Source organism: Hevea brasiliensis, chromosome 13, assembly GCF_030052815.1.
Source record: "Hevea brasiliensis isolate MT/VB/25A 57/8 chromosome 13, ASM3005281v1, whole genome shotgun sequence".
In the NCBI taxonomy this organism is placed as follows: domain Eukaryota; kingdom Viridiplantae; phylum Streptophyta; class Magnoliopsida; order Malpighiales; family Euphorbiaceae; genus Hevea; species Hevea brasiliensis.
In genome coordinates, this window is record NC_079505.1 from 12,215,367 (window position 1) to 12,226,211 (window position 10,845).

Here is a 10,845-nt window from a genome sequence, read left to right on the forward strand (position 1 = left end):
TCTTGAATTTAATTTTAGACCAAGAAAAAGACGAAGAATTGAGGGAGATGTGAGTCTTGAAGTTTGTATGCATTTCAAATCATGACCTATAGACACCCAAATTTTGGGCAGCCATAACTTACTCTATTTAATAGCTTTTTCATGATTCTTGAAGCTAAAATTATTAGACTTTCATGAAGATTACACATATAACTTTTATATAACTTTTACAAAAGCAAAGTACATAAAAATTAATTAAAAATAAAGTGACAAAAATAAGAATATGTGCAGAGTTATTATCATTCTCAAATTTTTTACATATGCATGAATGTTATGAAAATATAAGACTATCTAGAGGCACATAAATATGAAAGAATAAATATATGACATATTTCTTGAATATTTATAATTTAGAACACGTACTTTAAAGAAATCTTAAAAGTTTCTTGAGGAAGAGAGGAAAAAAGATATAAGAAGAAAGAAAGATGGAGATGGGGAAAACTTACTGAATTAGGGAGATAGAGTGAGAGTTTTTTTTTTTTTTTTTTTTGTTTCCTTCTGTTGTGTTATTCTCTTCTCCCTTCCATCTCTCTAACTCTGTTTCTTCTTTTCTATGGGATATTTATAGGGTTTAGGTCAAAAAATTATATAAGAAGTTTATGTAATTATATAAGAAGATACAATGAGTCTTAAAGAAAAAACTTTCTATTTAATTTTTATTTTCCTTTAAAAATAAAAAGAATTGTGGGCTTTTATTTATTTTATCAAAATACCATACTATGCCTTATTAGCCTTAGAAAGCCCAATTAGATCCAATTAGGTTTTTTAATAAAACAAATTCCTAAAATTAAATTAAAAAAATGAACTTTATTTAAATTTAATTAAACATTTTTTACTCTTGAAAATTATTTTCTCCAAGAAATATACTATGCATATGATTATTCATTTTTAATGTCTTTAAATATATCTCACAGTTATACAAATTTTTCATCATTGAGTTCTTCACAACCTCAATACACATACTCATAGGGTACAAAAATAGGGGTCCACAAATAAGATGCAATGATGGACTTATCCGAAGATGCATTCCAGGGGAAGAAGTTGAAAGTATACTTCAGTATTGCCATTCCTCGCCTTACAGAGGACACTGCAACACTTCAAAAATAATGCAATCAAGTTTCTAAACAAGTAATGTAATGCTAATTATATTGAAAATATTTGTGATGAGTTTGTAGGCTTCCAAAATTTAATATCATAATTTGCTTCAAAATCATGAGTATGAAAAAGCAAGAAGAGGAAGCAAAGCCTTTTTATAAACCTACTATGTTAACTTTTTTATTTCCATCTTGTAAATTTCAATCAATTAGTTGTATTGGTTTAAGTCTAGATTTACATAGAAAATTTTACATAACTTAGTTTTCACGAAATTCTTAATTAAAAGGGAGCAAATCAAAATGTTCACTTTTTTAAAAAATGAAAAATTAATTTGGGAAAGCATTTTAGTTGAAAGTTACATTTAATTTACTTTCCAAAGCTTCAAATGGATTAGAAATCCGATTTCTATGTTAAAAGTTATTGCTTTTTTTTTTTTTTTTTTAAGTTTTTGGGGAATCAGAGCAAAAGCACTATAGGCAAACGAAACTAGGATTTTAGGTAGGCAAAAGTCTTTTTTCAAAAATGACATTCTAACTGAAGGGATTTTGGTAGCCTAAAGTAAGGACTTCGAACCTAAGTTTTTAGAAAAAATATATATATATATATATTAAGTGATTGAACAACAAAGGTCATGCTAAAACTATGAATAAAAGTTTTTTGTATCTAGAGAAAGTTACAGCCACCATTTATTTATGAATTTATTACATTAGAATCCTCTTTCACACTTTCTTTATCTATAACTTGAGTTAAAGCATTTAATTCTTTGAGATTTCTTTTGAATTGTAATTTTTATTGTTTTGAGATAGAAAGTGAAGTTGTTCAGTAAATTTATTATTTCTCTTCATTAAATAGTGGTTGTACAATATTAAGTTACTCTTTGGTGAAAAAAAGATTGTAAGAGAGGTAGAGTTTAGTCTCAAGGAATAATAAAAAATTTAATCATCACCCTATGAAGATTGATTAGTGGAGTTAACTCTCAAGAAGAGCTTGAGGAGAAGATATAGGCTTTGAAAGCTGAATTTTTATAAATTTCTTGTGCATTTCAATTTTTTTTTCCCTCCATTCTTGTTCTTTAAATTGCTAATTTTCATCTTAGCTTTCAAATTTTTAATTACAATTCAATTCACCCCTCTTGGATTATTTCAAGGGACAACATACATTTTAAATATAATAAATATAAAATTAAAACTATATTTAAATATATATTATATTTAAAATATATTTGGCAATAATTACTATACTTTATATATTTAAAATATTTGAATATTTTATATATTTAAAATATATTTTAAATTTTATGTTAACTATATTTAAAAATTTGGTGAAACAAAATTTAAATATATTGAACAAATTAAAAAAAAAATGCACAATATGAAAAATGGATTATTATGTAAATGAAAGATAGTTTAAATGCCTTTTTTTCCTTTTTATTCTTTTATAAAACTATAATTTATCACTATAGTCTAAATTTTATTTTTCTTGAAATAAAAAATAAAAATTAACGTGACTGACATTTAAAAATAATAATAATATATTATATTGTAGATCTAATATGTATAATTATTAATTATAAAATATATTAACTTATAAAGTTTAAAGGAAGAGAATGAAGAGATTATTTTATTAATAAAATAAAATTTTAAAGATTTAAACGTTTTGATTGAAAATAGAATTAAGAATATTTTAATATTTTATTATAATTAATGATAAATTAATATGTTAATAAAATAAAAAAATGAGAATTAAATAATATAGCAATTAATATTTTCAATAGGACAAACGTTACGTTGTTTAGCTCATTAGTAGCCTGTTTATATAAAAGTTCTTTACATAATAAAAGAATTTTTTGATAAATTTACTATCACATTATTTATAAACAAATTAAATAAATTAAATATTTTATAATAATATACTATTTAATTTTTTTAACATTTCTATAATTATAAATAAATATAAATATTATGAAGTATTTGATTAGTTTAATTTATAAATATCATGATAGATTAAATTTACTTATAAAAGAATTAATTAAAAATTCCTTTTTTTTTAGTAGTATAGCAATAGTATAGCAATAGTCATAATATAAATATTGTGACTTCATAGTGTTTTTTTTTTTAAAATAGGAAAAGTTTTTTTAGTGAAAGATATTGAATAAATAATTTGAATTAGTGATTTTCAAATAGCTATATTTAATTAAAATTTGAGCTATGAATTAAATTCCTAACTTTTTTATATAATTTATTTATAAATTATTTCATTAATTTTTATGATTGAATTCTATCATATGTTTTAAACTCAAAATTTTACAGTTCTAAAATTAATTAGATAGTATTTTTATAAAATTTTTTTAATTTTAAAAAGGAAATTTATTATTATAAAAAAACCCATATTATTTCGTAAATTTTAAAATTATTGAATTATTTATGAAATTATATTTAAATTTAACCAAAATTAAATAGAAAACTAATTAAATCAAGGAATGAAAATCAATTAATCTCTCACTCTAGCCATAGGAAAAAGGCTAAAAAAAAAATTTATATTAGGGAAAACTGATGCGTCCCAACCGCAAGTGCACGGGTCGTACAAATAATATAGAAAAGATATCGATCCCACGAGGAGTTGTGTTAATGATTGAATTTTTGATATAAAAGTTGACTAAATTGAAGTATTTATGAAATTAAAATAATGAATTAATGGGTAATGGAGTATGAAATCTAAATGTGCAAATTTAATATTCTATTCAACAATGTATTAATTAAACTAAAATTGCATCAAATTGAAATAAGCAAGTTCAAATATGACAATATTTAAAATGGCAAATGATTAAATTCGATTAGAAATTAACAATGATAAAAAGGCGATTCCGGAGTTCGGGATTTCATATTCAAGCTATTTTGGGATTTTCCCTAGCTAGCCCAATCCATGAAATTTATGGGTTTAAAGGAGATTAATTCTAAAATCCTTTGAAAACTCTTTCGAGTGAGACAAAGAGTGCCTTAATTAACTTAATCCTACTTTCGTGGAGTTAAAATTAACCAAGACCCATTAGGTTCTTTAATCAATCCATTAAAACCCTCTTAACCCTTAGTCTATTTCTAGATCTAAGTTAATTAAGTCCAATTTCTTGATTAACTATCACTTGGTTTTCTCCTTTCGGTGCTTCAACCAAGGATTAAGAACATAACTTAATGGGGCCCTTCATTAAGCATGTGAATAAGCACACAAGAAATGGATTAAACCTCATAAATTCATTAAATTGGGACTAACCCAGTTCAAATCCACAAAAATAACTAAAATATTACATCCCTTACTCCAGAATCAAAAGTAAACTACTCACTATCCATAATGCTTACAAGATATGATGAGTTTAAATGGAAATAAAGCTTTAATCTAAGCTAAGAAGTAAGAAATTAAACACTAGAAATGTAGAAAAATGTAAAGGAAGGAAGAAATCTGCAAATCTTGGTTAAAAATGGTGTGGAAGGTGAAAATGACTCCTCAAATTCTGCCTCTCTTCTCCTCTTCTTCTTTTCTCCTTGCCTCCCCTCAAAATGGGAAAATGAGACTATATATAGCATTTTTCTGACATGGAGCCCTAAAATGGTATGTTCTAGGAGGAATTATTTGAGGGAATCTCCTGCCAGCTCATTAATGAACTCTTCATGGGACTGCATAAGTGGACTGCATAAGTTATGCAGTCCCTTATGCAGTTTTCGGCTGGTTCTGGGTCACTTATGCGAAGCTGCATGACTTGGTGCATAGGTTATGCACAATTTCGTGAATGTGCATAAGGGAGGCGAGAATGTGCATAAGCTATGCAGTCTCCTTATGCACATTTCGGCTGGTTCTGGAACAGTGATCTTTCTCCTTATGCAGATCTGCATAGCTTATGCGGCAAGTTATGCACAGTTTGGTCAATGCATATTTCAGCTTGAAAACTTGTTTTTGACATCTTTGGCTGTAGAAGACACTCCTCAATGGCAAAATTCTCTTCAGTCCTTCAAAAACACCATTTTTCCTACAAAACAAAGTAAAAATTACAAATTAATCCAAAATCGACAATTATGAAAAACTAACTAATTAACTAATGAAATTAGCTAAAAATGACTAATAATCAAATAAAAATGGTTATGAAATTAGACCTAAATGACTATGCAAAATGTGTGCATCAAAAACTAAAATAAAATTTCCCTCTTTTGTTTATTGTTCAAGCACACCAATCCCCTTCATCAATTTCATTCCACAGTACATAAATGCCATTGACAAGGCAGATGAAGCACAATCTTCCTTTTCACATTTTTCACAGAAGTTCTGTACATATGGCTGCTCCTTTCATCTTGATTGTTTTCTGTCTGATTACATCCCCTCCGTCTGCATCTTCATCATCATCAACTCATCATAATGATTATATCACTTTAAATGAAGGATCATCTCTCTCCGTAGAGAGGCCAGATCATGTTTTGATTTCACCTAATGCCATTTTCACAGCTGGTTTTTACCCAGTTGGGGAAAATGCTTATTCCTTTGCTATATGGTTCACTGAACCCTCTTGTTCTAACTGTCGCACGGTAGTCTGGATGGCTAACCGAGATGCACCCATTAATGGTAGAAACTCAAAGCTATCTCTGCTTAAAACTGGAAATCTCATATTGACTGATGCTGGTAAATCAGTTGTTTGGGCCTCCAACACTTTCTCACTCTCTTCATCTTCATTGCAGCTTTATGATACTGGCAATCTCGTTCTAATCACTACTACAAACCGCGTCATTCTATGGCAAAGCTTTGATGCACCTACAGATACCCTTCTTCCTCTGCAGCCACTCAACAGAGACTCACTTCTTGTTTCTTCAAGAAGCTTGACAAACTTTTCTTCTGGTTTCTACAAGCTAGCTTTCGATGACGACAATGTTCTTCGTCTTGTTTATGCTGGTCCTGAAGTTTCAAGTGCTTTCTGGCCAGCCCATTGGCTTCTGAGCCGGGAAGCTGGGAGATCATCGTACAACAGCAGCAGAATCGCTTTACTTGACGCATTTGGCAATTTTACTTCATCAGATAATTTCACTTTCTTCTCTGCGGATTATGGAGTTCAACTTCAGCGAAGATTGACCCTTGATTTTGATGGTAATCTTCGACTGTACAGCAGAGAGAATGAGAACGGAAGCTGGGTAATTTCATGGCAAGCCTTTGCTCAACCATGCAAGATTCATGCAGCTTGCGGACCTAATAGTGTTTGTAAATATGTTCCTAGCTTTGGTAGGAAATGTTCTTGCCTCCCAGGATATAAAATTAAAAATCCTGCTGATTGGTCTTTAGGATGCGAACCAGAAATTTTGGTTTCTAGTGTTGAAACCGAGGTTATATTCATTCGATTACCTCACGTTGAAATGTATGGTTATGATTTTGGTTACTTTGAGAATTATACTCTGGAGATGTGCAAGGAAGTATGCCTACGAAGATATGATTGCAAAGGTTTCGCATTAAAATACGTCTTCCAGAACCACCCCGACAACGTTCCTTATTGTTTCCCAAAGTTACAATTGCTAAATGGATATACTACGCCAAATTTCAGAGGAGATTTTTACTTGAAAGTGACAAAACAAGTCCTTACAAAGACTGGTCAGCTAAAGAACTCACTCTAGATTGTCCTGCTGAAGCTACTAAGCAGCTTGAGAGAAGGTATGTTAAAACTGATGGAAACAGGTCAGAAAAATTCTTGCTTGGTTTTGTTACTGCAGTTGGGATAGTTGAGATTCTTGCCATGGTTTTGGTGTGGCTGTACTTCATTGGAAGCCGGCAAAAGATAGATGCAACTTCTGAAGACTACTTTCTTGTTGCTACTGGTTTCAGAAGATTTACCTACTCAGAGCTTAAGGAAGCAACAAGAAATTTCAGTGAAGAAATTGGCAGAGGAGCTACCGGAATTGTCTATAAAGGGATATTAGATGATCAGCGAGTTGCAGCAATCAAACGACTACACGATGCTAGCGAAGGAAAAGCTGAATTTCTAGCTGAAGTAAGCACTGTTGGGAAGCTTAATCACATGAACTTGATAGAGATGTGGGGATACTGTGCAGACGAAAAGCATAGGCTTTTGGTCTACGAGAATATGGAGAAGGGATCCTTAGCTAAAAACCTCTCTTCCATGGAACTTGATTGGAAAAAGAGGTTTAAAATTGCATTGGGCACTGCTAAAGGCCTAGCTTATTTGCATGAAGAATGCTTGGAATGGGTTCTACATTGTGATGTAAAGCCACAGAATATACTTTTGGATGCTAACTATGAGCCTAAGCTATCAGATTTTGGTCTATCTAGGCTACTAAGCAGAGGTCATGAGCTTCACAAATCAAGCTTCTCAATGATAAGAGGAACAAGAGGTTACATGGCTCCAGAGTGGATATTTAATCTGCCCATCACTTCCAAAGTGGACGTCTACAGCTATGGGGTGGTGGTGTTAGAGATGGTGACCGGAAGGAGCCCGTCGATGGCTGATAATGGGGGAGAGGTGGAGCACAAGAGGTTGGTCGAATGGGTGAAAGAGAAGAAACATGGAGCTTCTGCAAAGAGTAGTTACTGGGTTGAAGAGATCACAAATCCTGCCATTGGAACGGACTATGATAGGAAGAAATTGGAAGGTCTAATTGGAGTGGCATTGAAGTGCGTGGCGGAAAGCAAAGACGCTAGACCCACCATGAACCAAGTAGTTGAGATGCTTCTAGAGATTGAAAATCATCATTAGGCAAACTGAGAATTTTCTTCTACATTGTATCTACTTTGAATTCAAGATATATGATAGAAATTGATATTCAAAATCGGTAATATCGGCGAGACATTGATCCATAAGTATGTTTTTCCCTAGCTAATCAACTAATATTATACATATATGTATGTATATATATAACTTCAAACACTTTTTCTTGCGTTTCTTTGTAAAGGCATAATGGAAGACTTTGCTGTTCATGAAAAATGATACCATTTTGATTATGAATGGCTAAATAATAATAATAAAAAATTTTGTTTTAATTAAAATCTTTTAATTTCATATATAATTTTAATCTTAAAATTTTTATATATTTTTAATTTTAGTAATAAATTTAATTAAAACAATTAAATTCATCGATTAATAAAAATAATTCTAATCCTTTTGATTTTATTAATTTGTTCAATGATTTTTAATTCAGAAAATTTCGTATTGATAGAGAAGTATTTAATAATTAAGCAATATAAATGAAAAAGCTAAAAAAATTAAATATAAAATGAGTGTAAATAATATAATCAAAGAATCTAATTACAATATTCAAAATAATATGTGTTCATAAAATAAGTGTGTGTATAAGACGGAGAGAAATTAATTAAAATAAAATTTTGATTTGGTAAAATGATATTTTTTATCCTTTGAAAATGATTGCTAAAACTAGTAAAAAATTAAAAGGATTGACCAATATTGACAATGTAGATAAATATTTGAATTATTTTTATCAATTGAATCATCCCATTAAACTAACCACTAAAATTGAAATTAATATGAAAATTTGAGTATTAAATTGATAAAATTAAAAGGCTTAATTAAAATTGAAAAAGTTTACAAAAGGTTATAACTTTTCTAGTCATTTGGCCATTATGAATCTAAGGTAATAGCTCGTTGGTTGAGCACTAGCCTCTTATGTAAGAGATTTTGAGTCTAATCTTTCACAAATCTATATTTATTCTAAATATTTTCAAAGCATAAAAAGATAATGAGCCAAATCATATAAAATATATTATGAATTTACTATAGAAATAAGCATGATATTGAGAGATATTTTGTCGTCACTATAAATTCTACAGGTTGAATTTATTATATGATTCCAATACAAAATTTCACCTTTAACATCCTGTCGAGTTGGTCAAAGTTAATCCTTCAGTCATTGCAACTATGCTACAGTTGATCTCAAAAATTAAAGTTTTAATCACAAAAATTTGTAATAATTAAAAAATTAAATATATTAATTATAAATATTTTTGAAATGATTAATTTTTAAAATTTATTTTTATTAACATTAAAATAATAATTTTTTTAAATGATTTTGAATTTCCAATTGCAATAATGTATGAAACTATAATATTTTCTTTTTATTTTGTGGAGGCGTAATTAATGAACCGAGTAAAAACGGATAGGTAGATGAAGAGACTCAAACTTAAAATCTCACCATCATCATTCCCCCTACCTTAAAGATGAAGAAAAATCAATCAGACTGCTCTGATTGGGGTAAAACTATAATAGTTAATTTTTAATTGTGTAATGAATATTGAGATGTGTCACCAAATCTATATGATTTTAAATGTATATTTCAGTTGACAATCTCATTTTTCAGTATTTTATAGACCCAAGTTGTATAATAATTTGAGTTGAGCTTCCTAGCTTGATAACTACTTGGCAAATGTTGCACCACTCATCATGTCTTGAACTGCTTGCTTTAATAGAGTCAAGTCTTGTGTGGCCTGCCCAGAAACAATTTTTCTTGCCTTTTTTATACGGCAACATAGAGGAATTAGTTTGCTTTGTCTGAGTCAAGCTTAAGTGGAAGTGTGAATCTAATACATACTTTCTAGCTACACTTTTTCTTGCCTTCTTTATAAGGCAGAATAAATGACTTCTTGTTCATCGAAAATGATACCATTTTGGTTATGAATCTAAGATAATAGGATTGAACCATTGGGCTAATAGCTCGGTGGTTGAGCATTTACTTGTTAGCTTGAAATCGGTTGGTTCAATTCGAAACAAGCAAAAATAATCAATTAATTGAACTGAAAAAATATAAAAACAGAAACATGCTGAGGTAACGAAAGGAATCGAACTGAATCAATTCTATTATTTCAGCTTAGTTTTTTGATTTTGACATTCTCTTTTCACTTTTCTACATTTTGCCTCACTTTCTTGGATATTCTCTCAAACCAACTAATTACATACCAAAATAGAAAACCTTTCTTTCAACACATATTCTTTCTCACGAACAGAAAAAATTATAGTATATATTAAGAGCACTAAAAAATAGAATTATTTTAACTACGCATTTTCAAATTCGATTAATTAAAACTAATTCAAATTCTAATATTTTACGAGTAGGGTCTGATTAGCACAAGGTTAGGTTGAATTATTTACAACTCTGATAATCAGTGCAAAGCATTGGACCTCGTGATCCGTGCTAAATTATTTCATATCTTATAAATCAAAGACAACTTCTACAATGGTCCATAAGTTGGTGAATGGTCGCTGACTCGCAAGTCTTGATTTGAAATGGAACCAGCATTTTATAATTATGCAAATGCCCTCAACATTTTAAAATCACAAAATTATCTCTATATTTTATAAATTATTTTTTAATATTTAAGGATAAATTATAATTTTATTATTTCAAAAAATAACTTTCCTTTCAATATTTCTTTCCTATATCTAAATATATATATATATATTCCTTTTAATCGTTGTACTCTTTTATTTTTCTTCAATTATTTTCTTTCCTCTCATCCAAACGTAGTGATTATTTCTTTTTATTCCAAATATGATTATTTTGTGATTACTTTATTAATATGTAGTTTTTGAATAGTTTATTATATTAAAATATATTTTAATTAATAAAAATAAATTTTTACTATAAAGTTTCACTAAAAATAAATATAAAATATATTTTATATTACAAATATATTTTATATAATAAAAAAATATTTAAATAT

At 28.9% G+C, this 10,845-nt stretch overlaps 1 pseudogene; it reads left to right on the top strand.

The window, feature by feature from the left end:
• The first annotated feature begins 5,453 nt into the window (after positions 1-5,453).
• LOC131171826 (putative receptor protein kinase ZmPK1) lies at positions 5,454-8,025 on the top strand (annotated as a pseudogene).
• Positions 8,026-10,845: the final 2,820 nt, after the last annotated feature.